Source organism: Urtica dioica, unplaced genomic scaffold (assembly GCF_054948205.1).
Source record: "Urtica dioica subsp. dioica isolate 48M unplaced genomic scaffold, U.dioica_male_clone48M_v1_H2 Urtica_dioica_male_H2_contig_21, whole genome shotgun sequence".
NCBI lineage: Eukaryota > Viridiplantae > Streptophyta > Magnoliopsida > Rosales > Urticaceae > Urtica > Urtica dioica.
The window spans coordinates 43871-59114 of record NW_028297222.1 but is presented as its reverse complement, the minus strand read 5'-3'; positions in this window follow the sequence as shown (position 1 = coordinate 59114).

Below are 15244 nucleotides of genomic sequence, written 5' to 3'. Positions count from 1 at the left end.
ACCGTAATTTGGAAATTCGCGGATTATATATTTTTTTCTTCGAATACATACATTCTCAAATACCATAAAACAATAAAACCATAATAGTCCTTATCAAAATAATTTGGTCAACAGTATAACAAATAAGTGAATAAAAACTAAACTTTAAACTTTGATCATGGTAAATCTTTGACTTGAAAATATTTTGACATTTACTTGAAAACTGGAATTTTAATACCAACTTAATAGAAAATAAATTATAATAAATTTTTTAATCAAGCTAAGGATAAAATTATACAATACTATAACATACTACTTAATCTATATTAAAAACTTTATTTTAGAAATTATATAAAATCTAATTTATCTTATGCTTAGCGGAAGTCTTTCTTACGAAGTTGTAACCATAACCCGACCCTCTTGCTATCGACGCCGCTGATCTATACTCATCACTTAGCAGAAAGTTGTTTACCTACAGCACATACGTAAAATTTTCGTGGAAATGAGCTATCGCTCAGCGGGAACAATATAAAACTCACAAAACAAGATGAGTAATGCAATGCATGAACCGGTTATTAGTATTTTCATTCTAAAGGTGAAATGGTCTCTTCTTAACATAAATCTTATCATATTTTATTCGGGGCTCCCCTAGAGTAGTCGTACCAATTTCAGTGTACACTTTGGAAACAAAGATATGGGGTTGCAAGGTCCCATACTTTGCTCCATCTTATAAACTTATAACATATGAGAAATTTCCCCATTTGGGCCCGTAAGTCGGCTCGGGAAATTCTCCTTGTAGACCTCCGTAACTCGAGGCGGTACGACTCTCTTACTTATCTTTTCACTTTGTTATTTAGGTGACATGCAAATATGACATGTAATATAGATAACCATCATACATAACATCAGACGTGACATGATTATAACTTAAAAAAAAATAACATGACATAGCTTACCAATGCATATGAAACATAACATACAGCACATACGTAAAATTTTCGTGGAAATGAGCTATCGCTCAGCGAGAACAATATAAAACTCACATATCATATCATCGTACTTAAGCATATCGTATCATGTATCATTTGGCTTATAACTATAAACAAAACCATATAATACTATCTAACTAACCACGTCATGAATCACAAAACTCATCATAATTTTATTTAAAACTAATATGTGCTGTAGTGAGATTGTTCTCACCTGAGGATTGAAATTACGTTCTTTGATCGTGAACGGCTAAAACGCTCTACTCGGTTCAAAACCTAATAGGAATGATTAACAATTAAGATATCACTAATTACTCACTAAAAAATACTATTATGGACGGAAGATGTTTTTGGAAAAATTCAGAATCAATCGCTAATTGAAATTACTAAAATACCCATAGCTATGGAATCTCGAGAAAATAAAAGCATTAGGATAAATTCTGCAAAAATTTCAGAAAACATAAACTAATATTCGGAACAGTTTTTTTTTTCCATAAGAACAACGTTAAAAAGAGTGTTTTACTATATATTAAAATTCATATACATAAAATAATATCTTATTAAAATTTCAGCTCAAAGTAATATATATATATATATATATATACGTACATTTTTTTAAAAAAATAAAAAAAATCATATAACATGTTGATCATAAAAAAATAGATAAACCAGAATAAAATAAATAAATCTTTTGTTTTTAATAAAAGAATTTATAAACAAAATTATGATCATGAACATATATCTTGAACATGAAATACTAACGAAAGCAATACCTTTCAAAAGGTCGAAAGAATCTTTTCATGCGCTTCGCTTCTTAGAACCCCAAAAATTAGTAATTAGGGATCTTTGATAGTTGTGAAAATTTTGTTTGGAATATGAGTGTGGTAAAAGATAGAGAGAAAAAAAATGAGACTGACGAAAGTTTGAGAATGAGGAAAGATTCTCTATCATTTTTTTTCTTTACGTTGGAAAAAGGAAAATTTTGCACAACAAATAATCTCCAAAGAAGAATTCTGAATACCTCCTATTGAATTGAACGTAGCCATTCATAGACGATTTTAAAAATATTTCCTTACCCATCATATATTAATTCACTCCATACTTAATGTCATATATACACTTTCCTTTTATTCAAAACAGCCTTGCCCACTTTAAAGGTAATTTAAATTCCTATATAACAGCTATACCTATAAATATAATTAACACGTAGTACAACCATATACTAAATGTATTCACACACAAAATTCCAAGAACACATGAGGAACTTTTTATTTGTATTTATTCCTTAATAATCTTACTGTGTCATATATATAAAGATATTAAAACCAATTATTCTACAGATATTATAGGTATACAAAATATGAATCGGATAATTTACTCTAAACATACTTAATATATAAAATATTAATTACTTTAATTTGGTAACGTATGTTGTGCTATAACTGATATATATAGCTTCCCTCTAACATATTCATGATTTTAAATTAAAAGTACAACCAGACATATATATATATATATATATATATATATATATATATATATGAATATATATTATACACCATAAAACATCTTCATGTTCATAGGACATAAGTTTGGTTTAGAAATATCTTTTCGAGGGAGATAACTCTCATAACTTAATCTTGAAATTAAAACTATTCAAATCACCAAAAACAAGCATAAAGCCTAACACATAATAAACAATTTAATTTAAAAAAAAAACATAACAAAATTCTAAATTTCATATAGCTAGGTTTGGGTTTTCACAATCTCCCCTACTTATTGGAATTTTCGTCCCGAAAATTAACGAAAATGGTCATGATAAAACCATAAAAGTACTTACTTTGCAACATTAAACTTCTACGAACATATTGAGATATTGCGATAGGATATCGTCATTGGGTTTCCATGTGACTTCTTCCATCTTATGATCCAGCTATAGTACCTTGACTAGAGTAGAATCACCTTGTTCCTTAGGATCTTCTCCTCTCAATCGAAAATCTGGACCGGCTTTTCTTCGTAGACGTCAAGTCCTAGTGTACTTCCTCTAGGATTAGCTCATGATTTGAATCGGGTATGTACTTTTTGAGCATCGAGATGTGAAACACATTGTGTACCGAGGTAAAATTGGGATTCAGAGCTAGACGGTAGGCTACTTGTTTAATTTATTTTTTATATGTGATCTTGAAAGGACCAATGTACCTGGGGTTCTATTTTCTCTTCTTGACGTAACTCATCACACTCTGGAGAGGTGCTACGTTCAATAACACAGTATCTCAGACTTGAAATTTAAGTGATGGCCTTCTCTTATCGGCCCAGGTTTTTAGTCGGCTTTAGGCAGTTCCCATTCGATCTTGTATTTTCTTGATAGCTTATGTTGTGCCTCGGATAAAAAATCTGCCTTCTCGAGACTATTTCATCCATATTCAAACCAGTGAATTGGAGATCGATACTTTCTACCATAGAGATCTTCATACGGTGCAATGTCGATCGAGGCTTAGTAGCTAATAATATGAGAATTCAATGCCACTACCCATATAGTATCATAACCCTCAACCGTCTTAGGTAGTTCAACCACAAAATCCATTGTGATTTGTTCAAACACTTCCATTCAGGAATCTCAATTGGCTGCAATTCTCTGGCTGTTCGTTGGTGTTCGGCCTTCACTTTGGCATGTAATACATTTATTAACAAAAAAATTACAACGTTGCCCTTCAGGCCGTTCCACTAGAAGTGTTCTCAGAGGCTTTGACACATCTTCGTGGAACTTGAGGGAACTGAATGCTGTGTCTCATTAGCTCCGGTCAAAAATTTCCTTTATAACTCATCTTCGTTGGTTATAGAGATCTTGCCATAAAAATTTTGAATCTTGACTTTTCACTGTGTCGTCTTTCAGCCTAGACATCTCAGGATCACGCCCTTGCGCCTCTTTGATTCTTTCAAATAGATCTCAATGTAAAGTCATATCGGCTAACCCTTGAGTGACAATTTCAACTTCCAATTTTTTTTTATTTCGTCAACTAATTGAGGAGATAATTCTCGCATCATCGATAGCCTAACCTCATATTTTTCTACTTAAAGCGTTTGTTATGACGTTTGCCTTTCTGGGGTGGTAATCGTTACCATAGTCATAGTCCTTAGCCAATTCTAACCACATTCTTTGCCTCATGTTTAACTCCTTCTGAGTGAAGATGTAGTTTAAGCTGTTATGATCGGTAAATATCTCACACTGAACTCTATACAAGTAGTGTCTCCAAATCTTGAGGGCCAGAACCACTGCGGCTAACTCCAAATCATGAGTAGGATAATTCCTCTCGTGGTTTTTGAGTTGTCGTGACGCATAAGTTACTACGTTTCCATTTTGCATTAACACAGCACCAAGACCTGTCTTTGATGCATCGCTGTAGATAGACAAAGGTTCTCCACTTTCAGGGACTATAAGGATTGGAGCGGTGGTGAGTCTTTTATTCAACTCGCGAAAACTCTGTTCACACTTCTCGGTCCACTCATACTTCTTATCTTTCTTCGTGAGGGCGGTGAGTGGAGCAGCTAATGTAGAAAATCCTTCCACAAATCTTTTATAGTAACCTGCTAGACCGAGAAAACTCCTTATCTCTGTCACACTTCGAGGTGGCTTCCAATCATTCACGGATTCTATCTTGGCAAGATCGACGGAGATTCCATCTTTAGAAACTACGTGTCCGAGAAAATGCTCTTTATCTAACCAACATTCACACTTTGAGAATTTGGCATACAACTGATGTTGTCTTAGCGTCTGGAGTGCGACTCGTAAGTGACCCTCGTGATCTTCGGCGCTCTTGGAATAAATCAGTATATCATTGATGAAGACAATAACAAACTTATCCAAGACGTCGCTAAAGATCCTATTCATCATATCCATGAATGCTGCTGGGGCATTAGTGAGTCCCAAAGGCATGACCGTAAACTCGTAATGGCCGTAACGGGTGCGGAATGCAATCTTTGGAATGTCGTCCTCCTTGACTTGTAATTGATGATAGCCGTATCGCAAGTCAATTTTCGAGAAGACTTTCGCTCCCCTGAGTTGGTCAAATATGTCATCAATCCTAGGAAGCGGATACTTGTTCTTGACCGTTACCTTATTGAGCTCTCGGTAGTCGATACACATGTGGAATGACCCATCATTCTTCTTGACAAATAGAACGGGTGCTCCCCATGGCGAAAGACTAGGGCGAATAAATCCCTTACCCAACAACTCTTGACTTGTGATTGTAACTCCTTGAGCTCGGCATGAGCCATTCGATAGGGTGCCTTAGAGATCGGACCTGTTCCGGATAGCAATTCAATCACAAAAGAAATCTCACGTTCGGGTGCTAACCCATGGAGATCTTCAGGAAAGACGTCAACATATTCCCTCACCACTGGTACCTCGTTCGGATTTGCTTCTACCTTCTTGGTCTTGTCCACTACCGACGCTAGGAATCCATAACACTCTTTACTAATCAATCTTCTAACTTGTAACACTGACACCATCATCTTTGATTTCCTGAGTGGCCTTCCTACAAAGGTGAACTCTCATCCTGATACCGGTTTGAAGATTACTCTTTTGTGGCGACAATCGATAATTGCATTGTTCTCGTCTAAGAAGTCCATACACCAGATAGCGTCCAAGTCTTTAATCTCTAAGACAATGAAATCACTCTTTAGCTCTTGTCCACCTATAATTATCGGTACTCCTTCCAGACAGTACTCCGATAATAACTCATCACCAGATGGTAATGCCGTCCTCAAAACCTTATTAGTTTTTACTACACTATCACCTAATTTCCTAGCCAGTTCTAATGAAATAAAGTAATGCATGACACCAGCGTCAAACAATACTAAAGCGTCAAAATGAGCTATAGGAAGCTGACCTGCTACCACATTCGAAGAGCTGGCTAGAGCATCGGCGTTGGTGTAAGCGTAGATGCGAGCTTGTTGTGGTTGTGGCATTTGGTTGGCTGGAGGAGCTTCTAGACGACCCAAGGAGATTTGTTGCCCTTCTAGTACAGCCGGCATGTAGTTGAGTCATCCGTTCTGATTGTGTTGTTGATACTGTCTGTTCTGAGCGAGATTTGGTTTCGGGCAATCCTTGAGAAAGTGACCATGCTGACCACACTTGAAGCAAGTCATGGTTCCTCTCCGACACTCTCCAGGATGCATCTTTCCACAAGTCTTGCATATTGGAAAATTTGTGTCTTCTATCTTAACCTTGTTGTTGGCGTTACCCCTATTACCGGGATGAGTCCTTTTCTTCCCATTCTCATTTCCTTGGGGTTGCGCCCTGAAGCCTTGATTGTTGCGGTTAAGTTGGTGGTTATTTGGTTGGTTTGGCTTCTTATTGGCGTCAGCACCCTTGTTTTGACCTCTATCTTCTTTCCGAGCCTTATAAAATTGGGCTCGTTCCTCCTTCACTTGGATCATATGATATTCGGTACTCGTAGCATATGATAAAATCTAAGATGGTGGAAGATGGGTTACTTCCCTTTAACAATGGATTTATCCGAATCAGCTCAAAACACCCTCATCCTTTTGCATCTTCTTCCCTTGGTGTATTTGTTCCTCGACTCCTATATCTTAGTTTCTTGAGCTTTGAGCCAATTGAGTAAAGTGGTGTCTAGAACCTCTAGCTTTGGTTGAGCTGTCAGAGCATGGAACTAAAATAGTGCTCTTAGTACTCCTTTAGGAGTACTAACTCAACTCAGATCACACTACTGGTATTGCTATTCACAAAAAAAATTCTTTACATATTGCCGTAGAAGATTTTATTTGAATATATAAAATAACACATATTCATAACGTAAGATGGCATCTTTTGAGCCATTGAAAATTTTTTTTTTTATGAAAAGAAGTGTATAAATACAAACGAAAAGAAAGTAATAACATCAAAATGGAGTAGAGTTTTGATCGGCAAGGACCACGATCAAATTATCCATAAAATAGACAAGTCTTTACTTGTCAATAAAATAACAAAAACATCCTGACCTCTAGCTCTTTTGTAAACTTGCCTACTAATTTCAATTCAATAAAAAAAATTGTAACCAAAACATATTAAACTTACATGAGTAGAGGGACAACCGTGCGATCGAATAGCGAAGAGGGGTCATAGGCTCGTTGCTCTGATACCAACTGTGACAACCCGACTTTTCGGACCGTCTTACTTTACTTACTTCATTTACTTATCAAAATTATGTATAAAAAAATATGAGGATTTTTTTTAAAATCATATAATACTCTTACAAAACCGTAATTTGGAAATTCGCGGATTATATATTTTTTTCTTCGAATACATACATTCTCAAATACCATAAAACAATAAAACCATAATAGTCCTTATCAAAATAATTTGGTCAACAGTATAACAAATAAGTGAATAAAAACTAAACTTTAAACTTTGATCATGGTAAATCTTTGACTTGAAAATATTTTGACATTTACTTGAAAACTGGAATTTTAATACCAACTTAATAGAAAATAAATTATAATAAATTTTTTAATCAAGCTAAGGATAAAATTATACAATACTATAACATACTACTTAATCTATATTAAAAACTTTATTTTAGAAATTATATAAAATCTAATTTATCTTATGCTTAGCGGAAGTCTTTCTTACGAAGTTGTAACCATAACCCGACCCTCTTGCTATCGACGCCGCTGATCTATACTCATCACTTAGCAGAAAGTTGTTTACCTACAGCACATACGTAAAATTTTCGTGGAAATGAGCTATCGCTCAGCGGGAACAATATAAAACTCACAAAACAAGATGAGTAATGCAATGCATGAACCGGTTATTAGTATTTTCATTCTAAAGGTGAAATGGTCTCTTCTTAACATAAATCTTATCATATTTTATTCGGGGCTCCCCTAGAGTAGTCGTACCAATTTCAGTGTACACTTTGGAAACAAAGATATGGGGTTGCAAGGTCCCATACTTTGCTCCATCTTATAAACTTATAACATATGAGAAATTTCCCCATTTGGGCCCGTAAGTCGGCTCGGGAAATTCTCCTTGTAGACCTCCGTAACTCGAGGCGGTACGACTCTCTTACTTATCTTTTCACTTTGTTATTTAGGTGACATGCAAATATGACATGTAATATAGATAACCATCATACATAACATCAGACGTGACATGATTATAACTTAAAAAAAAATAACATGACATAGCTTACCAATGCATATGAAACATAACATACAGCACATACGTAAAATTTTCGTGGAAATGAGCTATCGCTCAGCGAGAACAATATAAAACTCACATATCATATCATCGTACTTAAGCATATCGTATCATGTATCATTTGGCTTATAACTATAAACAAAACCATATAATACTATCTAACTAACCACGTCATGAATCACAAAACTCATCATAATTTTATTTAAAACTAATATGTGCTGTAGTGAGATTGTTCTCACCTGAGGATTGAAATTACGTTCTTTGATCGTGAACGGCTAAAACGCTCTACTCGGTTCAAAACCTAATAGGAATGATTAACAATTAAGATATCACTAATTACTCACTAAAAAATACTATTATGGACGGAAGATGTTTTTGGAAAAATTCAGAATCAATCGCTAATTGAAATTACTAAAATACCCATAGCTATGGAATCTCGAGAAAATAAAAGCATTAGGATAAATTCTGCAAAAATTTCAGAAAACATAAACTAATATTCGGAACAGTTTTTTTTTTCCATAAGAACAACGTTAAAAAGAGTGTTTTACTATATATTAAAATTCATATACATAAAATAATATCTTATTAAAATTTCAGCTCAAAGTAATATATATATATATATATATACGTACATTTTTTTAAAAAAATAAAAAAAATCATATAACATGTTGATCATAAAAAAATAGATAAACCAGAATAAAATAAATAAATCTTTTGTTTTTAATAAAAGAATTTATAAACAAAATTATGATCATGAACATATATCTTGAACATGAAATACTAACGAAAGCAATACCTTTCAAAAGGTCGAAAGAATCTTTTCATGCGCTTCGCTTCTTAGAACCCCAAAAATTAGTAATTAGGGATCTTTGATAGTTGTGAAAATTTTGTTTGGAATATGAGTGTGGTAAAAGATAGAGAGAAAAAAAAATGAGACTGACGAAAGTTTGAGAATGAGGAAAGATTCTCTATCATTTTTTTTCTTTACGTTGGAAAAAGGAAAATTTTGCACAACAAATAATCTCCAAAGAAGAATTCTGAATACCTCCTATTGAATTGAACGTAGCCATTCATAGACGATTTTAAAAATATTTCCTTACCCATCATATATTAATTCACTCCATACTTAATGTCATATATACACTTTCCTTTTATTCAAAACAGCCTTGCCCACTTTAAAGGTAATTTAAATTCCTATATAACAGCTATACCTATAAATATAATTAACACGTAGTACAACCATATACTAAATGTATTCACACACAAAATTCCAAGAACACATGAGGAACTTTTTATTTGTATTTATTCCTTAATAATCTTACTGTGTCATATATATAAAGATATTAAAACCAATTATTCTACAGATATTATAGGTATACAAAATATGAATCGGATAATTTACTCTAAACATACTTAATATATAAAATATTAATTACTTTAATTTGGTAACGTATGTTGTGCTATAACTGATATATATAGCTTCCCTCTAACATATTCATGATTTTAAATTAAAAGTACAACCAGACATATATATATATATATATATATATATATATATATATATGAATATATATTATACACCATAAAACATCTTCATGTTCATAGGACATAAGTTTGGTTTAGAAATATCTTTTCGAGGGAGATAACTCTCATAACTTAATCTTGAAATTAAAACTATTCAAATCACCAAAAACAAGCATAAAGCCTAACACATAATAAACAATTTAATTTAAAAAAAAAACATAACAAAATTCTAAATTTCATATAGCTAGGTTTGGGTTTTCACATTCCCGTTCTCAAGATGGTATATATTTAAAAAAAAAATCATCTCCAAGATGATGAAATCGATCCTTAGCTCTGACCATAATTATTATCGGTACTTTTTTTTAAGTAGTACTAGGATAATAATAAAGCATTACCGGACGGTAAAGCCGTGCAAAAAAAATTTCTAGTTTTCTCTAGACTATAGCCTAACTTTTTTTTTTCCAACTAAAAAAAGAGTGAATAGCAACGGAGTCAAACACAACAAGGGCGTCATAACGGACCTGTGACTACATCCGAGGTGCTGGCTAGGGCATCAACATTAGTGTAGGCGTAGATGCAACCTTGAGGTGACGGTGGTGTCTGTGTTGCTGGTGGTGCTTCTAGTCGGCCCATGTAAAATCTGTGGCCCTTTAATTTCAGCTTGAATGAAGTTAAGTCACCCATTCTGATTGTTCTGCTCGAAGTTCTACTTTAGACAATCTTTAAGAAAGTGTCTTGACTGACCACACTTGTAACATAGTATACTGCCCATCTTACATTCTCCTGGGTACATCCTCATACATATGTTGCACTTCAGAAATGACCCATTTTCTGTCTTGACTTTGTAAATGGCATTACACTATTTTCAAGATGGCTCATCTTCTTCCCATTTTCATTCTCGAGATATTGCGCCTTGCCGACTTGGTTGTTGAAGGGAGGCTGGTCAGACTTCAGAGATACTGTTGCATCTTCCTCTACTTTGAGTCTTCTCTTCCTTCCATGCCTTGATGTACTGGTCTCGCTCCTCCTTCACTTGAGCCAAATGGTATTCAGCACGAATTGCACGTTCGAGACAGTCTGCAACAGTGGATGGTGGATGACTTCCACTGTCAATAGCTAGAGCCAGTTCCGGTCGAAACATTCCCATCCTCCTTTGAACTCTTTCTGACTCGGTCGGAACCAGGTGAAGGCATAGTCTTGCCAGCTGGTTGAACTTGCTCACAACTTCAGTCACAGTCATCGTGCCTTGCTTTAACTCCGTAAACTCTTTTTGTTGAGTTTTCATTGTGCGCATGTTAAAATACTTATTGTTGAACTCCTCGATGAAGTCGTCCCAAGACATAGTGTGTGTGTCTCTTCTAGCTGCTACTGTCTCCCACCAGTATCTTGCATCCTTCTTCAGAACAAAAGACACGCACATGACCTTCTCAATTTCCGAGATATTCATGAAGTTGAAGATCTTCTTCATCTCTGACATCCACTCATCAGCCACTAAAGGATCAGCGGATCCTTCAAAATCTGGAGCTCTCATCCTCCTGAACCTTTCGAAAAGATCATCAGCCACGACAACTTGGCCCATCTGAGGTACGCCTTGAGGAGGTGCTGGTGGTGCTTGTTAACCATCTCCCACATTTCCATTCACTTGGGGGAGGTGGTTCCTCAACTCTTGTACCTCTGCTTCTTGAGCTTCGATACGTTGCAGCAATGCAATAACGAGCACCGCAAGATCTGGTTGGGCCGCTGGCTGAGGTCCCGGAGCTGGACCGTTGGGATTCTCTACTGCTCCATGTTATGCGGGAAACGTAGCGACATGATAAGCATCTTGCACTGGGACATCAACGGCAACTCTGCATCTTCCTCTACCTCGGCCTCATGGCCTACCTCTACCTTGTCCACGAGCAGCTTGAACGTTTTCCATCTAAGTAAAAAAAAATATATACCTAACATATAAACAAAAAAAATAAAAGTACTAACTTACTTTAGTAGGGGGCAGCCGTGCGATCGAATAGCGAAGGGGGTCATAGGTTCGTTGCTCTGATACCAACTGTAACGACCCGACTTTTCGTACAGTCTTACTTATCTTGCTTTTTAAACTTTAGAAAATTCTTTAGAAAACTTGGAGGAATATTTTTTTTAAAAACACATCGAATCAAGGAGAACTAAAATTTTAAAGATCTTAAAAAGAAACAAAAGTATTTTTAAAAAAATATGAAAATTGCATATCGAACATTTCATGAGAAGTATTTAACCAAAATTGAAATACGAATTTGAAACAAAACATAACAGCAAACGTACTAAAACATAATCCATAATCTAAATCTCAACCAAAAATATTAAACTCTTTGAAACTTCGAAATAAATGAAAATAAAAACCTTTAAAAATTATTTCTTAAAAACTCGTAGCGGAAGACTTATTTCGTGAATGGAAACCATGACCCAACCCTCTCGCTATCGACGCCGCTAGTCCGCCCTGCTCAGTTCCTTGCAAGTTGTTTACCTACAACACAGACGTATATTTTTTTTCCGAAGAGATGAGCTTACGCTCAGCGAGAATAATATAAAGTTCACAAAAAAAAAGAGTAATGCAATACATGAACCGGTTATTAGTATTTTAAAACTAAACGGTGACTTGATCTTTCTTTTCTTGATTCTATCAACTTTTAATTCGGGGTGCCCCTAGGGTAGTCGTACCTATTTCAGTGCACACTTTAGAGACGAAGATATGGGGTTGCAAGGTCCCACACTTCGCTCTATCTTATAAATTTATTAGGGCCTCGGCCCGAGAAATTTCCCCATTTGGGCCCATAAGTCGGCTCGAGAAATTCTCCTTAAGACCTCCATAGCTCGAGGCGGTACGACTCCCTTGCTTATCTTTATCTTTTCACTTTTTTTTTCGTTACATGCACGAATGACGTATGACATACAATAAACATGATAACATGACTAGAAAAAGAACATGATATAAGTATTCTAATTTATAACATATCATCACATAACATATCATACCATATCATATCATCACATAGCATACCATACCATATCATATCATAAACTCAACATATCATAACATATCCTTCATAATTTATCATACCATACCATATCATATCATTACATAATTACATACTATACCATATCATATCATAAACTCTGCATCCATAACATATCATTCATAATTTATCAAATCATATCATATCACACATATGTCAACAATCACATAATAACAATATAAAAAATATTATTAACTCATTCAGATCATATACTTATCGTATTTTATTTTGAACTAATCTGTGTTGCAGTGAGATTATTCTCACCCGTAAATCGGAAGTTACGATCGTAGATCCTTGACGGAAACAGACGCTTTAAATAACTCAGAACCTAATCGAATGAATCGATAGTTAACTTTATGCTAATTATAACATTTAATACACTACTAGGATTCTGCAAATTTTCTTGATTGCGGCTGAAAGAAAAAATCACTTAAATACCCTTGGGCTCGGGAAAAATAAAACTTTGAAAACAAAACTGGAAAAATTACTATAAGAGGTCAAAAATATTTTGAACATTTTCTCCTGAAGTGATGTGGTCGAAATTGGTTTGGAACATTAAATAAAATATTAGAGGCTTAAAACACAAAAAGTCGCTCTTTTTTTTAGAGGACTGATTTAAAACGAGTCTGCGCGCTGCTCGAAAATAAATCCGAAAATATTCTTTGTGCATCCAAAAAAAATTCTAAAACTTAGATCACAAAATGATATCATATAAATGAATCTCATATTAAAGTTTTAGATTAAAAAGAAATTTAGAGATATTTAAACCAAGAACGTTTTTTTTCAAAATTTGGCGGACCGGAAAAATCAGTGTATGCACTGTTTGGATAAAACTCACAAAATAATATTCATAGCTTTAAAAATTATAAAATTTAAACCACGACTGAAAAACATATGGAAGTAGACGCTGTAAAAATATTAGCTTAAAAAACATTCATAGCTATTTTAACAAAAATTGACTTTGTCACTGCTCGAAACTTATTTCATAAACCTTCAGCCTATTCTTTTCTTCTCCATAAACAGTATTAAATCATAAGAACAAAGAAGAGTATGAAAGCACCAAGACCACGAAATTACCTCTCTAATTGAAGAAAAGTTCACTCCTAACACTCCTAAATAGGAGAGGTTTTGAAAACGGGTGGTTATTGTTTTGAGGGAAAGACAAAGTGGGATAGAGATGAATAGGTGGGAGATAGATCGTGAGAGAGTCTGGAAGAAAAGAAATAGGGTGCGCTTTAAAGAATTTTAAAATATATAATATATAGTTAGGAAACAAGATTACACGTACTCCTGATGTTACTCTTTAATATATGGAAAAATGGCATGAACTAGCCAATTCAAACTATGGCTTTTGCAAAATAGCCATAGTTTCATTAGGTTAACCAAAATAGCCATCACTCTCATCCCTGGACTAAATTAATCCTGCCTGGATTAAATTTAATCCCGATATTTTGTGTGGATTAAATTTAATCCTGCCTGGATTAATAATCGCAGCTTGGCTATTTTGCTTGTACTTGATAAACTTTGGCTATTTTGCAAATCCTTAAGTTCTATTTGGCCATTTAGCCGCTTGACCCTTAATATATAAGCAAATAACAAATAACTTTTAATTTATTATTATTTCTTTGGCTCTAGGTGGAACACAGTTTTCAACTTGTTGCTATATATATGCAACAGTTGATCGTAAACCAAATATATGATTTACTATATATATTACATTCGCCCGCATATCTATTATATATAAATATATAATATATATCTTTAACATCTAGTTGTATAACCATATCAAAAAGAAAATACCTAGTATATTTCCTTTTTATTTTATTATTTTATATAAATGGGTGTGGTATTTAAATTCCACACATATAATTATATATATATATATATATATATATATATATATATATATATATATATATATATTCTTCTTCACTCACATACATATATGTGACATAAAAAAAATACATCAATATAAAAAAAAAGACTTAAATCTTAATCTATAAAATTCATAACGTTATCTACAATGTTGAATTTCGGGGTTTCACAACTTACGCCTAAACAGTTGCTATATATATTTGTATATATATAATGCGTTACTGGAACAAATTACCAGGATTCACAAATCCACTCCCCACAATTATTATATATACCTATATACATATATATATATATATATATATATATATATATATGTATGTATCTTTATAATAAACACTTCACATCTTTTACATAAACACTCATAAATATTCTACGTCATAGCATAAAATGTTTTATATAACCTTGCCATCACAAACTACTGTAGAGCATAACTTATATTCTACGTCATAGCATAAAATGTTTTATATAACCTTGCCATCACAAACTACTGTAGAGCATAACTTATCGAATATATATATATATATATATATATACTAGATAGTAACACGTGCTACGCACGTGGTTATTATAGTTTTATTTGAAAAGGAAGAACTTAAAATAATTCAGTTTTTCTAAACTAACAGACA